Source organism: Marmota marmota, unplaced genomic scaffold (genome assembly GCF_001458135.2).
Source record: "Marmota marmota marmota unplaced genomic scaffold, marMar, whole genome shotgun sequence".
In the NCBI taxonomy this organism is placed as follows: Eukaryota; Metazoa; Chordata; class Mammalia; order Rodentia; family Sciuridae; genus Marmota; species Marmota marmota.
In genome coordinates, this window is record NW_026000005.1 from 44,778,984 (window position 1) to 44,806,088 (window position 27,105).

A 27,105-nucleotide genomic window follows, 5' to 3' on the forward strand; every position below is an offset into this window, starting at 1 on the left:
CTCTCTTAAAAAAAAAAAAAAAAAGGAAATACAGAAATGAGAAATAAAGAGTCCTAAAGTCCAGGTAACTGAAAATAGCCAGTACTAGATTTTTGATAGTTGCTGTACATTGAAGAAACTTCTTTATCAAGCATGTCTAGTTTATCATTATGGAACCATTTTTAGTCAGTCAATCACAAACTGTTATTGATAATTAGCTACAGTGCTTCATGTTGAAAAATCCATAAACCTCACTCTCAAGACACATATATTTTAGAAGGCTACAATTTATACAGGAAACACCCCCCCCCCCAAAATGTTTGATGTCCAAGATTTTAAAAGCTACAGGAGAAATCTGCCTATTGGCCAGAACTGCTAGAGCTTCGTGGACTTGAATTTAACTTTGAAAAATAAAGTGGGGTAAGAGATATTGAGGCAAGATAAGAAATCAAGGCAGAGAACAGAGCAAGAATAATAAAACCTTGGAGGTACTCAAAGAAGCACAACAGGAGACTGGCTGGACCTCAGGTTTAAGACCTAAAGTTGGACATATGAGAAGACCAACTGTGGGCTTGCAAGGGACAAAAGAGAGGCCCATCCTTCTACAAGTACTAAGCAAAGCAGAGATGAAATAAAAACAGAGAGAGAAAGCCACACTGTGTGACTGAATCACAAGCTGTGACTGCCATTTAACACTTTCCCTTCTGTCATCTCTCTCTGACTCCAACCAAAGAAAAGTTCTTGCTGTTAAGGGACCATGTAATGGATTCAGTTGCCCCCATCTGGAGGATCCAGGATAATCTCCCTGGTTCAAGATCTATTATCTTCATTATATATACCAAGTTTATTTTGCCATGTGATGAAATATGGTAGACAAAATCAGATACAGCCTCCCTCAACCAAAGATTTCCACCTCCCCGCCCCTGCCTAGAATCTGTCAAAATGTTATATTATAATGTAAGGAGAAAGATATTTGTATATGGAATTAAGATTGTTAATACATTGACCTTAAAGCAGGGAGGTTATTCTGATTAGGCAGATGGGCCCAATGTAACCACAAGAATCCTTTAAATGTGGAAAATGGAAGAAGAATCAGTGTCAGAGAAGCCAAGTTCAAACAACTTAAATGGCTCTGAATATGGAAGGGGCCACAAGCCAAGCAATGAGGGCAATCTGTGGAAGCTGGAAAAGGTGAGGAACGAATTCCCTCCAGAATGAACTCAGAGCTACTGCCACCTTGACCGGAGCTTGATGAGACCCACTGTGGACTTCTAACCTCTAGATCAGTAAGAGAACAAACCTGTGCTACTTTGGGCCATTAAATTTGCAATTATTTATTATGGTATCAAGAGGAAACTAACACATGCGACATTCTCAAGTTTCAGGTATTAAGGGGAGAATATTGGAGGATGTGTTTGCTCATCTTTTTAACCTACTAGAAAGCTAACAGGACCAGGAGAGCAATCCTGGATTTCTGATGGCTACCCTGCATCAAACAAGCACCTATTTTGAAAGGCCATTGTTACTGGGTATTTAGAACCCACAGCACGGTTCCCAGCACATAAAACTCTCTATGAATAGAAACTGTTATCTCACTTCACTGCTGACCACAAGTCCAGTTTTCTGCAGCTGGTAATCCAGCTGATCGTGACTTTAAGTACTGAAGTACCAGTTGTACTTCACTCCCCCTGATCATACCGTCTCTCTTCCCCCTTCCTGGCCCTCTCCAGTCTTCCCTCCTCAGTCCTATCCTCCACCTTCTCCCTCGAGCTCCCTCTGCTTCTTTATCCCTCAGCTCCTATGGGTGCGGCTCTCTCCCTGACCCTTCCCCATGCAAAGCTTGGTACCTGTGGCAGGAGGGGCCCTCAGAAGCAGGGAATCCCTCCACTGGGGACGGGAAAGTGAGACCAAGTGCAAGAGGAGAGATGGATCTAAACTGTCCCTGTTCATCTGAAGCCTCAGGCAGAGCAGAGGAGCTGCCCAGAAGCTGTGGTCCTGAAAGTTCTAGGAGGGGCCTGAAGGCTGCTGACGGAGACCTCAGGAGGCTGGGCTTCGGGGAGACCCGAGAGAAGCCAGGGAGGATGTGGAACCAACAGCAGCCAGACAGAGGTTTGTCGTGTGCGTATGTATTTTCTTTCCATTTGAAATTTGCTTAAGGTTTATTTTCACTGCATTTTCCTGACTTCACAACACTCCTTTCCACAAGGCTGACATTAATCCTTGAAATGGCCCCTGGAACACGGATGGTGTCATCTTCCTCCCCTGCTGCACAAATAGCTGACAAGTATCGTCCCTGTCCTTGAGCAAGGGGATGTGCTCAGCAGTGACAGAGCCATCCCACCAGCCACTTCCAATGGATGGGATGGAGGGATAAGCTCACAGTCGAGTAGGAACTGGCTAATGGGCACTGCAGTCTGGAGCAGGAGGCAGAGGTCAAGAGGCCACATGGAGGGAGAGAGTTCACAGTCTGGTTCCCAGGAGTCTCAAGGAGAGAAGCAAAAGGGATTCGTGCCTGGCTGGACTCAAAAAGAGGACTGTAGTAAAACTGGCGAACACAGGAAGACATTTCTTCTCAGTAGTTCTTCAACAGAGTAGAAAACTGAAGTGTGCCCTTTGGAGAAAAGGGTTTGAATCCATCTTGGAACAAGACTCCATGACAGCTGGTCGCAACATCTCGCCCTGAAGAGGACCTATTGAGGCCAAAGGAGCATCCAAGGCTGCCCATGGTGTTAGTAATGACCGTCAGCCTTTGAGAAAACCACATTCCACCTAGACAGTCCCCCACGAGGTCAATTCAGGCATGAACTTTGAAGAAAAGAGGTCCTTTTTAAAGAACAAAAATCTCCCTAACATGCATTTACCCCATAGAATGGCAGTGAGGAGCAGGGGATCCACTTCCTGATAGCGTGGTCACCTAGAGCTTCATGGAGATGGTTCTCCCACAAACACTGTGAGGTGGGGATCAAAGTCACTGTGTTTCCTCTTAATTAAGAAAGACCCTCCTTTAACTGAGAAGGTCCCCTTTCTCTACATGGAGTGCAACTCCCAGAGGACGGAGAAGTACAAGGTTAGTCAGACTCACTGAATGAACTTGGTTGTCAGTGGGGAAAGAGGCTACCACATCTAACAATGGAGCCTTCCAGAAATTGTAGGGAGGAAACAGCTGAGAAGGCATTTTGAGGGGGGCAACATGACTTGAACAAAGATCCTCTTCACTTGGAGGAGACCAGTAGGCTGAAATGGAGGAAGGCAGGTTCCAGAGGATGGACAAATCTGTAGTTACCAGCACAGAGTCAGGTCAGCAAACCACAGCCCAGGCCAAGGCAGCCCACCTATGTCTACAAGGACAGCTGCATCTAAATGCAGCAAGCCCCTCTGCTCATGTTGTACATTGTCTGTGGCTGTTTTCACACTCCGACATCAGAGAAGCTAAACGACTTACCCCTGGCCCTGTGAGCATGCTGACAGGGCGCACACCCATGCTGACCCCAGACAGAGCTGATGAGCTCAGTGTGCTTGAAATACCATGGAGTCTTCTGCTGACATGAAGAAATTAAATAGGGCCATACAACAGGTCGTGTGTGACCCAGAACATTCTCCCTTTGGGAATTAGGGAATCCTTTTGCATTTGAGGAATAATAATAGAAGCCAAACCAATCTTTACTCATTTTTTGAATATGTTAAAGGACTCAGGAAAATATATGCAGTCACCAACACCCGTCAGTGTCACACAATGAGGTATTCAACACCTACAAAAGAGCACGGCAGTTCTGAACTGCTTGGGTGGAAAAGTAAGACAAATGTCTCACGAACACCTCCATTTACCCTTTTCATTCATTTAAGTGTCCCCTAAAAACACTGTCACACCAGAGTGACCTAACAAACATTATTCTCTAGACAGCACACAGCTTTTATGGCAGAGATAGCAATCAACTGCAATAGCCCTCCTCATGCAATAGGGAAAAAATATCTTTTGAGTCTCAGACAAGGGCAAAGCTGATCACCTGGTTTCAACTGAATGTGGTGTGGGAGAGAAAGAGAGAAAGGAAGCAAGGAGAGGGAGAGGTAAAGAAGAGACTTTATCATTTCAAAGAGGTATTTTGCTTAAAATTAAAAGCTGCCCTAACAGAAATAAGAAGTTAGATTCCAAGAGGCATTTCTTACATTAAGTATGCATTTTCTTGCTCTCGCCCCACTCTGCACACACACACATACACATGCTCTTCTGAATTCTTAGGAATGCCTTATACTCTCTCAATTATTGAAACAAGCCATGGGAAGGAAGTCTACGCAATTACTGACACTGAAGTTAATTTATACTGACACTGGAATTAGTTTATACTGACTTACACATAATGAAATTAATCATTCCAATTTTCATTAATGTCCTTCTTTCTGTCTCCTTCATGAAATAGAATCTGCATGGTGGGGAGGGTGGAGCTAGCATCAAACTACTAAGTTCGAAAGTTATTGTAAGGTTTGATTCTTAATTTAAAATAAGATCATGTTAAATGTCAACTTTGGAGAGCCCCTTCCTCTTCATTTAATATGCTGTGTCTTACTTGCTTAAAACACACACACATAATATATATATATATATATATATTTTATATATATATAAAAATATATATTTTTTGGTGGTCAAAAATATCTTGGCAATAAAGGCCTGAATTATCATGAGTGGGATTTGAAAAACTGCCTCTAATCAACCAATAAAGTTTTTAAAGTGAGGCAAGTATAACTCAGCAGATAAGGACTTTATTCAAGCATTAATTGCTTTCAAAATCATCCAACTTGATACTGTATTAGCTGTTTAAAATGCCAAACCACCTCATTGCTTGGTTGATCTTGGAAAACCTTTAAAAACCACAAACCAGAGCCCAAATATAAAAGGTCAGTAGAATTCATTACTTCAAGGATGAAATAAACTTTTGAAAGAAAAAAGGCTATAAATAATTGTTTATCCAGGGAATAAAGAATAACATTCCCTCTACTTCAGCAATGTAGCTTGGGATATTAATTTGAGAGGAAAACAAAATGAGTAAGTAAGACAGGAGCTTATCTGCAAAGATGTGAACTTTGGCTCCACTTCTTGCATTAAAAAAATAAATAAATGAAAGTCTCTGGCCCCACAGCAGAGATATGAACAGGGACAGGACGAGACAGGCCTGTCTCAAGTCTGAGCATTACCACATAGGTTTTGACACTGGTGCTAGAACTACCAGACCAGCACCATAACCCTGGCTCCATCACTGAACAGCTTGACCTCAGCCAACTTCTTCCCCAAGCCTGTTTCCTTTGTGTGAAGGGGCAAGAGCATTGGTGCTGACCCAGGGATACTGTAGAGAATTAAAGGAGATAAAGCATGAACAAGGCTTAACCCACAGAAGAGTGTTCAGTAAAGAGTAGACTGCTGTCTATTTATTATTACTATGAATCATCATTGTTATTATTTGTTACTGGCTTAATTTGAAAAGTGGCTCATCCAAGATGCTGCTACCACCAGCAGCAAGAACTCTTGGATGCTACTTCACTCTGTTCTTGAATAATCAACTGAAGGGAAAAGCGATTTGAAAGTTTTTCCTAACTACGGGACAGTGGTTCTCAAACTTCATTGAGCCTCGGAGTCTCCAGGAGAGCTTTCAGGGTACGCTGCCACATTTCAGGTTTTGTGCATTGGTGGGATGGGCCGGGAATATGCACTTCTAACAAGCTGCAAGTGACTGTGCTGAAGATGGGGGCTCACAATAGAGAACCACTGCTGGAGAAGTTTATGTTATGGTGTAGATCTTGACTGTCCCCCCAAAAGCTCATGTGTTAGGTAATGTAGCAAAGTTCAGAGGTGAGTTGATTGGATCATGATGCTGAAACCTCGTAACCACATGAGTGGATTAATCCATCTGAGGGATGGATAATTTGAATGAATTACTGTATGGTAACTGTGGGCCGGTGATGTATAGCCTTGGGGATTACATCTGTCCCTGGTTGCTGGTTCCTGGCTCCTGTACCCCTCTTTCTTCTCTCCTTCTCTCCCCTCCCTCTCCTTTCCATCTGCCCCAAACTGAACAGCTTTTCTCCACCATGCTCTTCCACCATAGTGTTTCTGCAACGGAGTTGGCCAATCATAGACGAGTCCTCTAAGACTGTAAGCCAAAATAAATATTTCCTCCTCTAAGTTGCTCTTGTCAGGAATTTTTGGTCACAGTCATAAAAAGCAGACTTAACACAGTTATTAGATGTCTTTTGGTTAGAAGTCTTTGGTTTAGAAAAGAGACTGAGACTCAAATTCTTGGAGGAAATGAAGAAAAATGCAGAGATGAATGTCCACCAGGTCTTTACCAGCCACCCAATTAGACAAAGCACATCCTACCTGTCAATCAGTGTCAATGCAATAGAGCCTGGAGAAAGTTCACACTTAGCCATGGAAGGAAATGCATTAGACTTCTAGGGAGCTCTGAGTGGACTGAGGACCAGGAGAGGAAGACAGCAAATGAAAAATAACGATCTCCTACATTCCATGTCCTAATTCACTCAAAGAGAAGGTCATGTCACTCAGTAGCAGTAAAAATTTATGTCACTTAATCCTTCACTGAATTAAATTCAAGAAGTTGAAATTCTATTTTAATTACATGACTTTAGGTCATTTACAATGTGGTTCTGGACTACTTTTACAACTTTCTTTTTATAGCATTAATTTGCAATACTTTAAAGTATATGTAAGAGTACACATAAATATCAAACAGAGACACCAAAGATAATGATTTTATTGTCATTTGACTCAATCTATATTCCTGGCACTATTATACTCATAAAATATGCATTGAAAACTCTAGGTGGGAATTCTATTTCCATCTACATCTAAACAGTCTAACAAGGCAGCACTGAACAATTTAGCCCTGCCGGGAAATATTTCACCTGACAAGAACCCAAAGCCATGCAACTCTGAAAGTGTGTTATTAGAAGAAGGAACAGGCAATGAAGGTAAGGCTTCACATTTTCATTATTACTAACACAAAAAGATATACTGCTAATTATTTTCCAAAGTCACTTCAGCCTGGAGCTATTTTGAAAATAAAAATGAAAACTAAATAATATCAAATTCCATTGCTGAGTTTAGTATTTCTAGGAGAGTTTTACAAACAAACCTAATCCCCTGAGATGTTCTGCAAATAAGTGATTTAGGATCAACCCCCCCCCAAAAAAATTAAAAAAACAAACTTTGGAAGTTTGTAATTGTGACATCTATTTTTTAGAACTTCTTAGTTACTGATAAATCATCATGCAATAAATACTGAACCCTATTTATTTTTGTTTAACTGAGAGGTTCCCAAATGCTATGGTTTTTGAATGTTAAATGTCCCACAGAGGCCCATATGATTCTAAGGGTGTATTGTGAGGTGCTGTGTACTGTGAAGAGGTGGGACCTTTTAAGAGATCCTTATGCCATTGGAGGTTTGCCCTTGAGGGGGATTGCCTGAGATGTGACCATTTGCTCCTACACACATTCCCCATGATATGTCACTACCCACCACCTTCACTAGAAGCCAAACAACTGGGCCTTCCTAATCTTGAACTTGGAACCTCCAAAACTGTGAGCTAAGTGAAACTTTTCTCTTTGTAAGTTAGTTATTTCAGGTGTTTTGTTTCAGTAATACAAAGCTGACTAATACACTAATATACTGAACTAAGTAAGCAGAAAATCTTATTTTCATCTATAAGGTACATCTCCCCAGATAACACAGTTGTGAGTAGATAAATTGTTCTTTTCTTTCCACACTTAAAGTAAGTCATTCCCATTAACTCTTGCTCATGGTTATTTCTGACAAGTTAATGATCATTTATATTATTGCTCTCCTATATATAAAGGCAGAGTTTTCTCTGGCCGTTTTTATGATTCACCCATTATTTTAATTTTCAGAATTGTGCCTATAGTTTGCCTAAGTGTGGTTTTCTTTGCTTTCTCTCACTTAGGGTTTACAGAGATTTTTGAATCTATAAGTTACCTGCCAAATTTGCAGAGTGTTTTATTGTTAATTTTTTTCTCCTATATTCTTCAACTGGTCCATTTTCAAGTTCAATAGCCCCTTTTTTTTTTCTTTTGTCAATCTTCTGCTAAAGATAGGTAGCAAAGTTTTCATTTCGTATATTTTCAGTTCTAGAGCTGTCATTTGGTGACTTTGTATAGTGTCCATTTCTTTGCTGAAGTTTTCCGTTTGTTCACTTCTTGTGACAAAAACTTTATAGTTTCTTGGACATATTTATAGTAGCTGCTTTCAAGTGGTTGCTGTTTCAACACCTGTGCCTTCTTCAGGTCTGTTTTCCTTTTTCTCTTGTCTATATGTTTCTTTCCTGGCAGAATTTTTAATTTTATACTGACCATGGGGGCTAATATCTTTTAGAACTTGGGGTTCTATGGCCATTATATGATAATAGGACTCTTGATTTATGTTTGTTTTAAAAATTTAAGTTTAGTTAATCACCTTTAACTTATGGGGTCTCAGTTTTTATACTTTAGTAGGATGAATCTGTTTCAGTTTTGGCCTCAATCCAAAAGAAAATTTTATTTTACCCAGAAAAAAACCTATAAAATACGGTGGACCCTGCCATAGGAAGCCTAAGTGTTACACAAAAAAAAGCAGAATGGAAAAACATTTTCTTTATGTAGAGCTCAGATTTTCAAGGTATCCAATTCCTCCATTATAATTTTGGAAGATACTCAAACTATATTTTTTCCTAAGAAGTTGGCGAGTTTTTAAGTAGCATAAAGATCATGCCATATGTAAATCAAGCTTCAATTTGTCCCATATAGGAAGAAAAGTCTTAATGAGCAGCTTAAATAACCAAATAAGGATCAAAACACCTTACAACCCATTGTTTCATTTTTTCAGCTATTGTCCCATAAAATTAATCTTTTTACAAGAATCCAATGTAATAAAATACTTGCACATAATACAGTCCTGATTTGATGCCCGTTTCCCCACTTTGGGCAAATCTGTTAACCTCTCCAGAGAGAGGGGTCAGGTTTTTCCCCCATAAACTATTTCTTAACAACAGGTACCTGGACACAATACCAGGAACAGAGCTAGCCCTCAGAAATAGTTATTTTTAAAGGCGGAGACCTTGGCCTTTAGATCATGAGGTGGAGAAAAATACGTCATCCAACAACTAAAATATTGTTTTCCTGTTCTTCCTAATTAGAGGCCAGCTGAAATGGAGACCCACACCACGTGCTGCGACTCACAACAGCAAGAGCTGCAGGCCCACAAGCTACAAGAGTACCAGGCCTAAAGTAAAACCGGTGGTTCTGCACCTGGCCTCTGCTGCTGCCCCTGAAACCTGCTGCCTCTGCTACAGAACCCCCTGACTCCGGACCCAGGCAGCACCATGCTCCACTCTTCCTCAGCGTCCTCCGCCTCATCTGCCATGGATGCAGGTCCTGCACTCTCCCTAGAAACCTGCTGATCCTCGACCCACCACCCACTGTGTCTGCTGATATCCTCATCCCCTCTCACCTGCTCCACCTCAACAGCCTCCTCTATATTTCCCTGCTTTTAATACATTTTGCATACCACCATCAGAGAGATCTTCCAAAAACCAATATCTGAGACCTTGGTCTCCTTTAGGCCCTAGTAGCTTCTCAATGCCTAAAAGATGGCATCTGTGTTCAGAAAATCCCGAAGAAGAACCTTGGAAATTGTGCTTGGGCGCTGGCTGGGCTTCCATGGTCCCCCGCCCTCCAGCCTCACATGCACACCAACGTGCACAAGCCAGAGTTCAGAGCTCAGGGCAGCTTCTTCCTGTGCCTTCCCCTCTACCTAGAACAGGCTGTTCCTCCTCAGCAAGCTCACACCCCTTCTCTGTGAAGGGTTCCCATCTAGGACAGGCCTCGTGACTTCCCCTCTCTGCTTTTATTACAGATTATTTTCTCCATATTGCAGTTATACATTTATAAATCAATCTACCGCACCCTCAAGACTGTGAGCTCCCAGAAGATTAAAAAAAATTAAAAAATGCCCAGGAGAGAATCTGGCTCAGAGTAGTTGCTCAAGGAACATTTGATGGATAAATAAATGAATGTCATGCATGTTTTTTTTTATTTCAATAGTTCATATCCTGAAGATATACGGCATTTGAATATTAAAGCCCAGAGACGAAAATGAAAAAAATATTTGCCTCACAGCCAATCCCACCACCCAAGGAAATAATCAAAGAAACCAAGAAACAAGGAGACTTGGTATAATCTCGACCATTCTTATCCTCCTCTATCAAGAAGAATAAAAATCTTTTATTTGTATAAGATCAAGGCCACATCCACTCTGGTCAAAGCCCAATGTAACCATTCCGGTTCATACAGTTTGATTATAATGCCATCTTTTTCAATTATCTAATGTTGGAGAAAAAAAAAGCCTCACTTGGTTTTGTGTAGCAACGATTAATAATATTGAATACTTCAATCACAAAACTCATGTTTGGCACTGAGTCTTGGCAGCATGCCCCACGGGTACTTTTTCTGGGACTAAATTACTCATTTCTAATACAAACATGAGAATAAAGATAAAACCAGTGCTGTGTAAACAAAATATGTTACTTTTTAGTTCTCAACGGAGGATGAGTGCAACCTCATTTCACAACCACCTCAGGGCACTTGGGGCCTTGCTGTAAGGCAGAGAGACCAGGGCTTCTGAGCCAGGACTCTCGTGGGCCGAAAGGACCTCATTCAGAGGAGCCTGTTTCCAGTCAGACTTAAACAGTTTGGCACCACGTTTTCCAAATACAGAAAAAAAGTATCCTTGATTCTTAACATCATCCAGACAACTGCAACCAGCTGTGAAAACAAACGAGAACTGGGGATCGAGTCTGTCTATGCGGAGTCCCCTCGAAGCTACCATGCGTGACTGTCTTCATCAACAAATATTCATGACCCTCTTTCCCCAAATTCTAACTCCACAGACCACCACATTTAAAAAGAGAAAAAGAGACTCAATCTTTCAAAACCTTTTAATTTTCCCCATCCTAAATCCATCTTAACTCGGTGTAACCTCTCATGAGATCAGTGATCTTCTCCTCATTTTAGATTGTATTTTGTACAACCCCAAATGATACTCTATTATAAACGCAAAATATTTTGTACGATCTTCGCATATTGCCTCCTCTGCAAAGACAATTCTCCATTTAAAAAACAAAACTGGAGACTCTTCCTTTCTTATGTGCTCATGAGAGTTTCACATCCTAGACTTTGCTCTCTGAATGCCTGTCAAAAGATTCCTGCAAAATCCTCCCCAAATTATGCTTTGCTTCTGGCAGTATTAGGTACCCTACCTGCTATGGCGTTAGGCATTTCAGGGCTCAGAGAAACAGAACGAATCCTGAAGAACTTCAAAACTCCTTAAGCAGAAGCCTCCGGTAATCTAAAGGGAACCTTAACTTGCTTTTCAGTTGCCTAAAAAATCAAAGTCCCCCAAGTAGGTCTGTCCTGTAAGAAAGCCCAGCTCCCCCAGCAAGCCTGTTTTTCTGTACACTTAAAAGAGCTGTCTGAACTAATAAAGGCATTTGCATCTTCTCCTGGACAACACTCTTAAAAGCCCACCTGTTGTGTCAAACTCTTCTGCATGACTAAGTCCCCTGCACTCCCTCTGTTTTCTCAGAGCACAGGACTCACAAAGCTTATCTCTTGGACAAAAGCCTGGCAATTCCCAAACAGGACCCAGATGAGAACCACACTTCTGGTAATTGCCCAAGCCGCCTGGTAAAAGATTCAGCTGACTATATACGCTCGTAATTCTTAACCCCTCATTCCCAAGGCCAAGGGAGAGAGGCTAGTTTTTGTTTTGTTTCTTTTTCTTTTTTTTTTTTTATTTGCCTACCTTCCTTCTCATGAAATTTCAATAACACCAACAATAATCCTGAAGGTAATGCTACCCATTTTAATCAGAATATGTTATGCACATTACATAAAAATTTTTGACAAATTCTTAACCTTCACTGTTATCTAAAAGGCAAAATTGCAGTGCTGCTTAACGGAAAAATGAACACTGGAGGTCTGGGGAGAGCATGCTGTTCCTTTAATTAGCCGACAGCTAAAAAAATACTTGAAAGTATTTTACAGTGTACAAAACACTTGCCCATAAATGATCTCCTCTCGATCTCGGAAAAACTCCACGAAGTAGGTATTATTGGATCAATTTTACGCAGGGAAACCAAGCCTCAGAAGTCTGTGTAACCTACCCAAAGTCACAAGGAGAGCACTTTCCCCTCTGTAAGAGACTCCCCTAGGCCAGGGGAATATTTTTATCATGCTTCATGGTGTAGCCCCCTCCATTTTGATTTGATTTGATTGGTTCTTGGTTGTCTTTGTGTTTCCTTTGTTTTACTGACTGCTTTAGAGGCCCCCAACAACAATAAGCACAAGATCAACAGAAGTTATTTGTGCTCTTTGCTACAGGACTAAAAATAAAATTTGCATATAATAGCAATTACTGATTCCTGTCTAGACTGTTCCGAGTTGAAAGAGTGGGAAGGCCTCACACATGACAGTTCCAAATATAATCCTTTTTCATTTAAGTAATTACCAATTATCTTTCAAATTCATATTAGCCAGGGGAACCAATACGGCCAGCCCACCAGAAGAAATCATGCTACAAATGACAGCGCTCAGGCCATGAAACGACATTATGATGCAAATTGTGCAAGTAAATCCAATCTCCATCCATGTAGCATTTGGAAAAATAAATGCTTTGAAGTAAATAATAGAATACCACGCAATGGTCCCTGTGAGGTCCACTTCCAAGTTCCTGCCCTCCACCCCACACACACGTAATTGAGGGGCTAAGCCCCATTGCTTACACGCCAGCCCAGCAATAAACAAGCTGCAAGTCGGTTCCTCTATTTATGCTGTGCTGTGGGCACACACACCCATTGATTATCTGTGGGACTGACTGTGCCGCAAACCTTAGTGGCAATAAATAGTTTCAAAGGGAGAACCGTCCACCAAGCAAGAAAAAAAAAACATGACTCGGAAAAGTACAAAGATCTGCTAAACAAAACTCACCAGACAGAAGGAGCACTCTAAAAAGATCTGCTCTGACTCTTCCAGCTGAAGTAAAACGTGGCTGGCAACTGGAAATGGTTAAAGTTTCCTATTTTCTGATTATTCCAAGTGCTTACCTCTGCATGTCCAGCCCATCTGCAGCTGGGTCAGTCAAGACAAGAACGCTCCTAAGAAAACCAGTTCTCACAAGCCTTTCAGGCCAATTGAGCAATTTGCAAAAGGGAGAGAGTTTGCCATGGCAGTTGGAGGGTGTCCTCCAGAAAACACCCCGAGCCACAGAAATGGACCCACCAGGCCAAGGACAGGAACGGAATCCATGTCAGAACCAGGGAAGTTCCGCTCGGAGAAAACAGAAAGCGCAAACAGCAAACCCCAAAGCCAGAGAGTGTCATTGCTAATATGTGTGGGATACAAATGGAACACAAACTCCACCGAGGGACAAAAATTCAATAGCAATGATGTTTAGAAAGCAAAATGTATCGCTGAGGATTAGCTTCAGCTGTAAATGAAAGAAAAGGCCAAATAATAAGGGTTTACAGGAGGCAGATGTTTATTTCTCTCTCACATAAATGAAGTCTGGGGTAAGCAGCCAGGGGCTAGTGTGCCCTGGCATCGGGGACCCAGTGGCCTCTTTTTGTTCTGTGGTTCTTAGCACCCGGCTCCCCCCACCACATGATCTAAAAGGGCGTCTCGGGCCTCAGCCATCACATCTGTATGCCAGCCAGGACAGAGAAAAGAGGGGGCAGGGAGGCGGGCACCTCTCTGAGATCCCCTCTGCTTAACCACAGCAAACTTCTTATATGACCGTAACTAGCTGCAAGGGAACTAGAAAGGAGTCAAATGTGTCTTGGCAATTTGCATTTGCCATTGTGAGAAGATAAATATTCCATGACTCGAGGGACTCCAAGGCCCTGAGGCCCCTGTGATCATTAGATATTTAGGAACTGCCTATTTTTGCCAGCCACCAGGTTCTGCACCTGGTGCCCAATGAGGGGAAGAAAAACAGAAAAGAGAACAGAGCCTGCCCTGATGCAGGGGCAGTTCAGTGACCACTGCTCCCCAAAATGACCAGAAAGGGTGTCTGTGAACTTGTATGGGCACTGTGCTCTCTTCAACATTTTACTTTGAAATAATTCCAAGGTTATCAGGATATACAGGGATAGTCATAGCTTTATGAGGTTAACACTTTGTTATATTTGCTTTAGAATCTCGTTCCCGTGTATTTACTTCCTCCCTCCCCTTCTGCCTCTTCTCGTCCTCCTCCTCGTTCCTTCTCTCTTTCTTCTCCTTCCTTCCCTGTCTCCTCCCCTCTTCCCCTTCCCCCATGTGCCTTTGAGGACAGGAGGAAGGTGTCGCTCCTAATTCACGCAAAATGCTTCACTGCGTGTCTCCTAAGCACAGGCTCTTGCATAGCTATGGTGAAACGATATGCCACCCATCATCAAGTCCTCTGTCAAAATGTTCCCTGGCCGAGACCTAATTCAGGAGCATGCCCTTGCCTTTGGTTGCCACGTCTACTTAATATGGGACAGGTTCCCAGCCCGTCTTTGTCTTTCGGGACATGGATACTTTTGGAGAGCACGAGCCAGCTATTTTGGAGCCTATGTTCCCAGAACAGAAAGAGTGAGCCTTCTAGAGGTCCTGTTAGGAGACAGGTGACAAAGGTCAGCCGCAGTAGGGTGACGCTAACTCTCTCTAAGGTGACATCCACCTGACTTCATGGGGAAGTTACTGCTTTCTCTTTCTCAATTTATAATTGGTGGGAGACACTTGAGATTATATAAACAGCCTGTTTCACGTTAAACCCTCCCACAAGTTTGAGACTTCACCAGTGATTCTTGCCTGGCTCAGTTATTACAATAATGATCACAAAATGGTGATTTTTAAATATCACTTCTTCTTTATTGATGAACACTCTATTATCAGGAAGGGATTTCCTCTGTTCACTAATTTACGTATTTTTTATTTTTAAAAGTTAATCTTAATACATATAAATAGATTCTTATTGTGTTCAATGGGATATAATCCACAACCACTGTCATTTATTTTGGGGTATGATGTATATTGTACCATATGTACCATATTTAGTCAATAAAAGACAAGCTGGCTTCCATGTCTTTCTTATTTATTTATTTATTTGCAGGAAGTGGGTAGGGACTAGGGATTGAACCCATGGGCACTTAACCCCAAACCTTTTTAATTTTAATCTTGAGGTAGGGTCTTGCTAAGTTACTTAGGGCCTCACTAATTTGCTGAGGCTGGCTTTGAGCTTGCAATCCTCCTGCCACAGCCTCCCAAGCCTCTGGTATTATAAGCATGTGCCACTGTGCCCAGCCTGTGTCTTCTTAAAACTTTTTTTCTTTCTGAGCACCTCCTTGCTTTCTAGCACCAAAATCTGTCTGGGAATCCATCTCTAAATTTTCTTTGCACAGGCGTTAAGAGGTGGCAATAATAAGTCACAAAATCACTCATGTACTGAAGCACTACGTAAATCCATACCTTCGGTGAGCCCATTTCGAGTTTCCATCCACGTCACAAGTACTAAGCCAGGTACACGGGGTGCCTGGTGGTGATCAAGGACCCAGCCCCAGTCCCCAGGGGCTTACAGGGTCTTGGGAGATGGAGGCCCACAAGTAATTCTACCACAGAGAAGAAGCCGAATGAACTGAGAGGTACAACTGAGGTAGAAGAGAGAGGATGACTCACTGCACCTGCCTGGGCGGGGAAGGCTCTGGCAGAAGTGAGGCAACCCCATCTGCTCTGAGAGGCAGAGGAGGCAGGGGACGGAAAGGGTTGTTTCAGACCAAGGAAATCGCTCTGGCAAAGGCACCATGCACCAGAACACACCAGGGTGGAAAATGGCCTGCCGTGCACAGAGGAGAGGGAGACTCTGTGACCCTGAGCCAAAGCATCAAAGCCACTTCTCAGCGTGTGATCAAGGCACTTTACAGACACCAACCACAGAGGAGGAGGAGGAAAGAAGTGTTTCCACCTCGTCACTGACATTTCAGTCCCTTTGGCCTCGTTCCATACAATCTTCTCACATCAAATGTGCAATGGCGGCAGGAAAGGAGATGAAATGGCAAGAGACGGACGTTAAATGACATTTTCCCAAACAAGTTAACCAAACAGCAACCACCCAAACATGAAAATTACAAACTTCTGAGCACTCAGATGCAATTTTTTTTTTATCATTAAAAAAAAAAAAAAATGGTCTTGGCGAGTCTCAACACGTGCCATCGGGCAAAATGCTTTTATTTAAAGATAGGCTGGAAAACCAGTCGACCCAGCGCTGGCTGACAGTTCCCATCAGAGAACTGCGTGGCAGCAGGCCTCAGGGAGAAAGCGGAAAGGTTCCCAGGCAAATTGAGAAACTTGGGGAGTGCTGGGATATCCACACCCACCCTGACTTAGCACCCATGGCAGAGCAGAGGGTGCGTGGCCCAGCATCTTCCCCATTTCCTGATTCAGCTAGGGGCAAAAACACACCCAGTCAAAATGGTTTGTTGCCCTAAGCAAATACAGGGCCATATATACAGTTCTCATCTGAGATGTCAGGACCTCCCGGACAGGACACAGGCCGCAGGAAGCTTTCATTTTCCTAAGGAAAAGGGAAGGCTGTGAAGGGCCCCATCTCTCCTGTGTAGCACGGGAGATTCCCATGTAACTACAATCCACTTCTTGTGGAACTGAGAGACACCCTCTGAAGCACAAGGACCTCTTCTTTCTACCCACTTTAGAACCTAATCGGGTTCCTCACCCAAAACCAAATGATCAGTAGACACATGTTAAAGTAAAGCCTGTAGGCATTGGACACAGGGGAAGCAGTTCGGCCAGTCTCAGCCACAGCCCGTGGATTTTTCACCCTGGGATGTGCATTCATGAAATCAGTAGTGTCCGGCTCTTCAAGTATCACAATTGCTTCCAAATCTAAAATGATCCTGCCCTATACAGCACACAGTGGTGCTCACTGATTGGAAATATGCATAACGCCTAAAATCCACCATGAATCAGGAATGACTCCAAAAAATATTTATTGTAATAAAGCACACAGGATTTGCAAAGCAGTTGACATCACCGTGGCTTACATTTTTTCAGTCCATACCAAATGCTTAACTGCATACAAGATTAACAGATGTCTCAATGTAATTCCCTGACCCTTTTGAGTTCCAAGACCCATCGGTTAAGGCTGAAAGTCAACAGTAAGACATTTCATCTAAGTCTATTCCACTGTCTGGGTTGCACTCAGGACCCCCACGAGTGTGAGCTCTGACTCAGACATGACTTTGCCTTCTGCTGTGGCCAACCTTAACCCAGTCTGAAATCTCGAAAGCAGGCTTCCATTCATACTTAGAATGGGAACTGTCTTCTTAAATGTTAACACTTATGAAATTGTTATACTCCATAAAAATTCCTCTGAGATGCACCAGGAAGTGCTAGAGATGAAGAATATGCTCTGTCACTCTTTTCCTTATTTACAGGTGGGCATTAGCAACTCAAATCAAAAGTAGATTTCCTATTTAAGGGCCAGGGATTGAAATGACAAAGATAAGGACCTCGTTCTTTAGCAAAAGCCAGCATCTGCTGAGGTCCAAAATAGACTCTCAGTGCCTGTAATAAGAAATCCACAATATATCTATTTCTTCAGTCCTTGGATCAAAATGAATCCATTTGTCTCCATCATCTATAATCCAAGACGTGAGTTTTGATGACCACCTAATGCAGAGATAATGCCCTCTTAAACATAAGCCAGAAAAAGTTAAAAAAAAAAAAAAAGAAAGAAAGGAAAAAAAGGGACATCATAAGAGTATAGCAAGTGGACGGGCAGGGACAGGAAGGAAGGTCCTGAGGAAGGAGACTGAGCAGGTTATGTTATGTGCATATTATGAAGATGGCATAATAAATCCCACCATTGTGTCTAATTATAATGCGCCAATAAAAATAGATTTAAAAGATTAAAAACAACAACAACAACAGGCAATGGCTGTGAAGCAACAGAGTACTTGTCCTTATTCAATTCAGCTGTGACCTCCAACCCACCGAGAGCCTAGGGCCATTGAAAAAGAAAAATGGGAGAAAGGTGAGGTAGTGATAGTCCCTTGAAAAAGCTGCAAAATATGTCGGAAAGGCTCAGCAGTCAGCAAGGCAGTTCAAACAATTCAGGAATGGAAAGAACGTTCTCACTCATTGTGGGGAAAGGAGGAGAAGAGAAGCAGGAAAGGAAGAGAGGGAAAGTAAAGGAGGGGGCCAGAAAACACAGATGTGGTCCCCAACTGCAGAGCACTTCTCCCTCATGTCCAAAGTAGGGCTCCCTGTAAATGCAAATTGATTCATATTTCCAAAAGACTGCCTCCGAGTTTTCATTGAGTGCTTGCCCTGCCCCTAGGTACCCTGCCAACACACATGCCCTCCAGTTCATATCTCACGGGTCAGCCCCTGTTCAGCAAAGGCATTGAATTACACGTTATGAAGAAAAACGCCAACTCTCCAGGCCAAGGCGTAAAGGGATCAGCATTGAACTCTGCTATTTACCATTAACACAGAGAGAGAAGGAAACGTGAAGTTACAGGGTTTTAAAACTGAATTCCTTGTTCCCGAGACTGCCTTACTTCCAGAAAACCATCTATCAACTTTCTAAACAGATACTGGCTGTGCTGTCTTCCTGAATGTTTAAAACGACTCCCACCTGGGGAACACTAATTTGAATTCGCTTGGGTTGTAGGACTCTGCAGATTTGCACTTTGCCCATGCCATTCGTTTTCCACAAAGCACCAAGCTCCTGCAGCACAGACCAGAAGGTAGGTGGGGAAGAAGGCAGGGTGTGCCAGCTAACTGATGCCAGATGAACTTCCCTGGGTCCAGAGAGCTTCGTGGTGAAGATTTCCTCCTTGAGTGAAATCAAAGTGGGGAAGCAGGGCCTCGGGACTGAGATCTACATTCCCTTCTCAGAAGGTCAGGACTGCCAGACGTGGAGGTATTGAACTCTGTAGACTAAAGAATCTACATTGTCCTAGAGTGAACTTATGGAGCCATTCACACTTTTATCCAAGGACTATAAGTGTTTCTCAAGAAATGAGCCCAAACAGCCTGTGACCCTGTCTTTCTTTAACTGTTTTGGCCAAAACAGCTGTTTGCATCCCTAACACCATTTCTATTCCAAGCTCAGAAACAAGAGGGATTTGTTTTGTAACTTGTACTAAAATTCCTTTATTTGTTTTGGATGCAGTAAAAGCATCATTACTTAAAATGACACTCTACATTTTCAGTGCAGAGATTTGGCAGGAAGGTGAGAGTGACATCCAAGTTATAAAAACCTTAAGATTTACAGCAGATGCCAATAGCAGGGCTACACCCTGATAAACAAGGACAAAAATCTTTCTCCAAAGATGGGCCAGAACATGGGAGCCGCAGGCCAGAACTATTAATTAGGATTATCTTTGCTCAAAGTCACTTAATAAAGTAAGGATATGTGCAGAACAGAAAATAATGGTGTGCACCCTTTCTTCATCTCCCAACACGCTTTTTACAAGGAATACATAGTCATTTGCAATAACATGTGTGTATCCATGTGGGTTTCCATGTCTTAGCGAGTTTTCAAGAATGGCTCTTTCACTTGTCACCTACCTATGCCCACCTCAGGATATCGACTTTATAAAACAACAGACGAAACGTTAGTATTCAAGGGAAAATTCTACCTGCAGGTCCATCGGAGATTTGTGGTTCCAAGCCTCAGACACCAACTCTCAAAGAGATCAGCCAATTATGACTTATCTCTTTTGAGCAAATTATGCACATAACATAAGCAGGAAAAAAAATCTAAATATTGAAATGGCCCTGGATTGACAGGAGGGTGGGAAGACCAAGCTCAGAAAGGAGAAGGATGGATCAGTTCCCAGAGTCTATGCAGCAGAACCATAGACAATCTTCAGAAAAGGGATTTATCAGGTTTATCAGCCCTGGCTGCCTTCATTCACTGGGTCATCATACTCAGGATTCCAACTCCTGGGTGGAAGTGTTTAATGAATCTAACTGGGACAACTAGTGACCCTGTGGCTAAAAGAGAGCACATGGACTAACAGATACCTCTCCCCTGAAACTGGATGGCAACTTCCCATTGGAACAGGGGAAAACAGTTCCCCAAAGAAAATCAGGATGCTATTACCAGAAAATGGGAAATTGAGCTAAGTAGAAACCACCCCAGATGTCCACTTCTACTTCTATGTAAACAGACTTAGCATTCCTGTTGTTTATTTTTTAACAAAATTGCAACTAATGCTATTACCCAAAATCTGTGCTACAATGTCCCATATAAAGAGCCACAGGGACTACTTCAAGCTATGAAAAAGTTTGGGGCCCCACATAAGTTGGTATACTTTATTCAATTAGAGAATGAGGACTAAGTAATTTGCCCTGTTTCTTTTCTTACTTGGCTGCCAGGAAGCTCAGAGCTAAAAGTTTTAAACTCAGTTATAACCTTAACTATAACTTTAGGTTTTCAAATACAACAAATCTCTCCTTTCATCATTGTTGTTTGAGGGATTTCATTTTGGTCTTGTTTTAAAACCATATTTTTACCTTTTATTGGAAAGAACTTTAAAAGCATGTGACTTTGCCCCCTTACTAATCAAAAGCCAGCCTTTTCAGAACTACATAAGGATCTAATGTATATTTGTATTTTTTTTTTAGTTTGTAGATCACGTGTGCTTTCATGCAACAAGAAGATGGGTTGAAGGTGGGAGGTGTAATTCACTGTTATGCTCAAGCCACTGTGTGACTTGAGTCCAGGTACTTTGCATGCTAAAAATAGAATCTGTAGCTGCAAGAAATGGGAAGTGGGAGCCCCAGTGAAACACCTGAGCAGATCTGCTCCCAGGGGGACCAGGAAAAGTCTGCAAATTGCTTTTGAGGTTCTTTTTTGTGGGGGAGGTGGAAACGGGATTCTCTAAACAAGGCAGTGCTGCCACCATCTCCGACATCCTCCCGTTGGGTTCTCCGAAGCAGCATTTCTATGGTTCTTCATAGGCTGACAATCTATGAGGAAAATGTTGAAATTAAAAACTCTCCTCCACCCTTCACATTACCCCGTTTTTGGAAGCAATCTATTCCAATGTTTGGCAGTATAAATGTCCCAACTGAGCCAATACCATAACAATGAGAAGCGTTGGCTGCCTGGCGTGGGAGATGTAGGAAGGAGTGGTCTGCATTTACTTAAAAGCAGAAGAAGCCACCCACTTCTGCAGGAGCCCTCTCATGTGCTCTGGATTAGAAACAGGATAGGCAACAACACTTGTAGTTCCTGTGCCTCTGAGTGCCCGGGACAGAAGAGCCAACCACATGTTCCCCAAAGAGAGAAGAGAGGAGCTGCCTACATGGACCTCAAGGTCAGCTACCAGAGAGCAATAAGTGATGCTGCACAAATAAACTAAGTTACAAAACCGTTTATCACCTTGGCCTTTAGGAACCGGGAATCAAGGATCTCATCCGGACTCCAACAGGAAAGAATTGAGGATTCAGTTCTTGTGTCAAAGAGTATCAGCTGTGACTGACACCTGGGACAAGCTGGGGCCATGCTCTTCCCATTCAAGGGCAGCAGCGGCTGCTTGGTGGTCCCTCTATGAAGATACAGGCCCTCTGTGGTCTGACCTGCCCATTTTTAAAAAAGAATCAGAAAGTCCAGCTTTCCTTATAAATTCTTCTAATTTTTAAATCCTGGAAACTAATTTGTAAAGTTTTTATATCTACTGCAGGAGCCAAAGGAAACATTCCTGCGAGCTGGAGCCAAGCCTCAGCCCCATGGTTGGTGGACTTAGAGAAGCTCAAGTTCTACACTGACGTGCCCCGGGCTGTGGAACGCGCCTTCATTAAGTGGCCAGGACCATCTTCTCCCCCCACCTGCAAACCCATGGGCACCAGCACCCTAAAGGCTACGAGAAGTCCTGCACCAAGTAACCAGACCTACAGCGCTTCCCTAGAGCCTCCCAGACTATTTGGACCCCAGGCCCTGGGAGGCAGGTCTCCCACTAGCAACTCAATAAACTCACGCTTCATGGAACCACTATGGGAAATGCCAAACTTGCATTTTCTACTTGGCTCCAAAGTTCAATGTTTCTATCCCCCGTTGACCCTCAGATCTGAAATGGGGGGAGATATTAGTATCTACCGACCCACTGTGGTATGCCAGTTACCATGCTAAGTTCTTAAACTTCAACATTCACAAACAAATTGTCTTCATTTTCAACTTGAGAAAATGCACATACAAAACACAAATCAGAGGCCCTGACTTAACCCTGGAGTAAAGCAGCCATGGGTGCCTGATTAAAAGCCCACCATCTCTCCACTGTCCGTAGTCTGTACAGGTCCCTGGTGGCCTGACCTGTAATCTAAAGAAATATTCTCATCATCTCCCATTTGCCCCAAACTGCCTGCCCCTGTGTCTTTGGGTCTGCTTATATCATTCTCCAATTTCCAGTCTGCTCATCTGCAGGCAGCGTTTGCTCCAACAGGGTCAGATACTCCAGAAAGCCTTCACCACCTGAGCAGGTGTGGGCATGTGATGAATGAATATATTTTTCTGCACATCAAGCGAGACAGCTCATCTTTATGGAGCCAGGAAGGTGCCAGAGACAGCACTAAGTGTCGGAGTGATGCCCTCCACTCTCCCCTTCTTCCTCTCTGGGTGTGTGCATATTCTCAACCCCACCACCACAACTTCCCAGTGTTCCCTTTTCCTGGCTTCCTTGCCCATCTGCTGTGTCTACCCTCAACCTATTTCATCTCTTTCCTTCACCTGTAAAGCAAATAGTTAGGAGCCAAAGTCTAGTGTTTTACTTGCCATTTCTAGGGCTACCACACATCCTGATTTGATGGGAGACTCTCTTGCGTGCCTGTTATTTATTAACACTGCTGCCATCACATGAACAGGGCCCCAGACCGGACACGGTGTCACATGGTCCCTTCACATATTCATCAAACAGGCTTTCATTCATTGGTGTTGAGTTAAATGCCTCAAATTTTCCTTCTTGAGGGAAAAAAACACTTTTAAACAAATAGATAAGTCATTTTTGTGGATGCTTTTCACTAAGCGTCAACAGCCATTGGATAAGTTGTTCCATCCAGTCTACATTTTTAGTTGTCAAAGGAAAAGGAACTGTTCCGTAAGGAACGCGGATCCTACATCTGCTAGGCACATTACTTTAATTCACAAAGGAATCAAGAGTCACTGATGGTTGGACAGATGTCTTCCCTATGTGTCTCTGTCAGGGAAGGGAGAATAGCTAGAAGGGATCCAGCCAGCCAGCCACAGGGGCCACAATCCTCGAGTCACCCCTTCAACAGCAGTGTCTCCAGAGTCTCCTGGGCACTGGGATAGAGGGCTTCAAAGGCCCCTGAGGACAGCGCAGCTGGAGAACCAACAGAATGAGACACGCACAGACTGGGAGCCAGGATGAGAACGAGGGCCATGGAGAATGAGCCAGGATCAAGGCTTCCCGCCTTTGCCTGGATTTCTTCTCTCGTCCAACCACTAATTTCCCTATAATACTTAGGCAAACAGGGAGAGATGAAAAAATGCCATTTCTGGAACTCAATGTAAAAGGGTTTTAAACAGAGAGAAAAGAACTACAAGAACAATTTCAGAGTTCATTATGTACATTCTAGGTTACAATTTTAATTTCTAAAAAAAAATTATAATTTTAATTATGAGTTAAAGGGAAATGAAAGCTACAGCGAACCCACAGGATTTAGGGCATCCTGAGAACGCACTGCTACTTCTTTCAACTTCTAGCTCTGGGCCTGATGTACAATATTCCACACTCGTGTCTTCAAAATGCTTCATATAGGTATAGAGGACACATTGTCAATTGCACCATTTAATACATTTTGACATATGTGTAAACCGGGAAACCATCACCGTAATGGAGACATTGATCCTATCTATCACTCCCAAACCTTCCTCAAACCCCTGTGTCGTCCTTCCTCCCGGCCATCCTCAGACAACTACTGACCTGCGTCAGTCACTTTACCTTCCCACTAATAGCAAGAGCATCCGGGTTCCTCCTTGACTTCTGCTATTCCAGTAGTTTTACATAGTAACATTTCATTGCAGTCTTTATGACTAATGACATTGAACATCTTTTCATGTGCATATCGGTGGCCCTATTCTTTACCTTATTATCCATATATTTTTTTTGTTCAAACCATTATGCCATTTTTTTAAAAACTGGGATGTGTATCTCATTATTGAGTTTCAACAGTTTCTTCATGTATCCTGGATCCTTTGCTATATGTGATATGCCAATATTTTCTCCAAGCCTATCATGTCTTTTCATTCTCTTAAGAATATCTTTAAAGAGTATGTTTTTCATTGTGATACAATTCAATGTTTTGTTCATTGATTGTGTTTCTGTCATTGCTTTAAGAAATCTCTGCCCAACTCAAAGAGGCTCTTGGATGCCATGGGTTGTTCATTATCGTGATGGTAGTGATGCTTACACAGATGTGCACAAGTCACAATGATAGTCTGCTCTTTTATCTAAGAGTTTTGTTAAATTCAGGACTATGATCAACTTTTTTTCCTTTTTTTTTTTTTTTGGTAGCAGGGATTGAATTCAGGAGCACTCAACCAAGGAGCCACATCCCCAGCCCTATTTTGTATTTTATTTGGAGACAGGGTCTCACTGAGTTGCTTAGCGCCTTGCCATTGCTGAGGCTGGCTTTGAACTTGCGATCCTCCTGTCTCAGCTTCCCAAGTCACTGGGATTACAGGCATGCGCCACCGTACTCGATCTATGATCAACTTTTGATTCACCTTGATGTATAGTATGAGGTATGGATGAATGTACATGGTACATAACCCCTCAACATACCAAGAATTAAGTCCCAATAAACTCATCATAAGCTGAAAGCATCTGAAGTCAATGATGCATTCAATGCACATATCAAACCTCATGGCTTAGCCCAGCCTGCCTAAAGCAATCTCTGAACACTAACATTAGCCTATTAGTTGGACACAATCGTCCAACACAATGCCTATTTTATAATAAAGTATTAAATATTCCATGCAATTTACTTAATACTGAAAGTGAAAAACAGAGCAGCCCTATGGATGTGCTCTGGCACAATTGTAGCATTGACAAACCATAAGTCAAACCAGTGCTCACTGGGGACCATCTGTATTTGGGTCTGTCCTAGATGCTATGGCTTTTGTTTTGCATGTTGATAGCCAATTGTTCCAGCACCATTTGTTGAAAATACTATTATCTTTTCTCTAGTTGCTCTGGTCTGAACAAATCCATGTGTGAAAATTCTAACCCCCAGCATGAGAATATTAGGAAGTGAAGCCTTTGTGGGGGCAACTAGGCCCTGGGGGTGGATGGAATTAGTGTCCTAAAACAGGCCCAAGGAAGCTTGTCTACCCCCTCCTCCATATGAGGACACAGCAAGGAAGTGCCATCTCTTTGCACCAGGGAACAGGTCCTTACCAGACAATGAATCTTCCAGGACGGCGATCTTAGACTTCTAGACTTCTCTAATATTATAAGAAACACATTTCTGCCATTTATAAGCCACCCAGTCTAGGGAATTTTTGTTGTAGCATCTCAAGCAAACTAAGACACGGGTCCACTCTCCTTTTTGTACCTTTGTCAAATGACATGAATTTCTGATCAACACGCAGAGCTGTCTATGAAGGCCTTCCTTGACAGCTGCTGCTCAATTTGAGACCACATACACTCTTTGACTCAGCCATTCCGATTTGACAGTTCAGAAATAAAGAAACACAGGCATAAGCACATGAGGGTATGCACAAATTCTTATAACACACAGTTATAAGTTTACAGGGGAAAGGTAAAAGAGCAAGGGACTGAACTTAAACACCCCCTCACAGGGAAATGAAGGCCTGAGTTGCAGCCGGACTCTACCACAAACTTCTCCACAGGCTCCAAGAGCAACAGGCTGGAGCTGCATGGATTGATCATAAAAGGCTCCCAGGAAATGCTGTGAAGTGGGGACGGGGGGCTACAGAACCCAAATACATGAGAAAAAACTAAACATGCATTTATATATCTGTATATGTTTGCAAAAGCCTAGGGAAAATAACCCCTGACCAGATCATACAAATTTCTTCAGAGGTAGAACTGGGAATGGACTGAGTTAATAACTTCTTTATATACTTTTGAGCTATCTGATTTCTTCTCCTAAAAAGGTATTTTTTTTTTAATTTAAATCCTCGGCACATGGTAGATGTAGCAATCCTTTTCACATTTGTACAACCACTTGAACAAAATTATCATTGCCCCTTTTTTCCCCCCCTGATGGTTGGCCAAGTGGGAAGAGATGGATTGCTGCATGGCAGAAACCCAAAAGAAAATTCTACACTAAAGTATTATGGGTTCCATTGTGTCCCTACCCCCACCCCCCCACCTCCCCCACAAAGTGTCATGTTAGAATCCTAGCCCCTAGGACCTCAGAATGGGACCTTGTTTGGAAATGGGGCAGTTGTATGTGTGATCAGTAAAGATGAGGTCATACTGGAGCAAAGCAGGCCACTGAACCAACAGGAATGACTGACACACTTATAAGAGGAAGGTTTGGACAACACACCCGCAGGGAGATCATCCTGGGACAACCGAGCTGATGCCACCGGAAGCCAAGGGATGTGGAAGACCCCGGCACGCCAGCAGACGCTGGGACAGAGGCTGGAACCGATTCTCCCTCACAGTCCAGAAGGTACCAGTGCTGCTGGAGGGCTCCAGAGCTGTAGACGACACACCTCCGTTGCTTCAGCCACCTAGTCTGTGGCACGTCATTAGGGCAGCCTCAGACAACGAGTACACCAGGCTACCAAGAATTCAAGTCTGAAAACAGCCAGCAGTCACCACCCAGCCCACGGCCCTGCAGCCCCCTTCCTAGGGGACAAGAGAAGATGGGGACATAGACCGCAGTTGCTGCTCCCCATCAGGATGACACTCACAGTAGACAAACGGCTGGCCCATCCCGCTGTACAGTGGGTGGTAGAATCTGTCACTCACAAAGAACCTGTGGATGGGTCAAGTCTCGAGGGAGAGTGACAATTATGGAGC

At 42.9% G+C, this 27,105-nt stretch overlaps 1 protein-coding gene across 6 annotated transcripts in view; it reads right to left on the minus strand.

The window, feature by feature from the left end:
* Positions 1-27,105, minus strand: part of Pid1 (phosphotyrosine interaction domain containing 1) — a 224,686-nt gene that overhangs the window by 189,133 nt on the left and 8,448 nt on the right. The window contains exon 1 of one of the 6 annotated variants that reach the window (XM_048808676.1): positions 13,144-13,497. The exons of 4 other annotated variants lie outside the window; for them this stretch is intronic. The gene's annotated coding sequence lies outside the window, so the exon portion shown is untranslated. Of the gene's footprint in view, positions 1-13,027; positions 13,053-13,143; positions 13,498-27,105 lie in introns of those variants that run through there. One more of the 6 variants, XM_048808678.1, reaches the window with a different exon arrangement.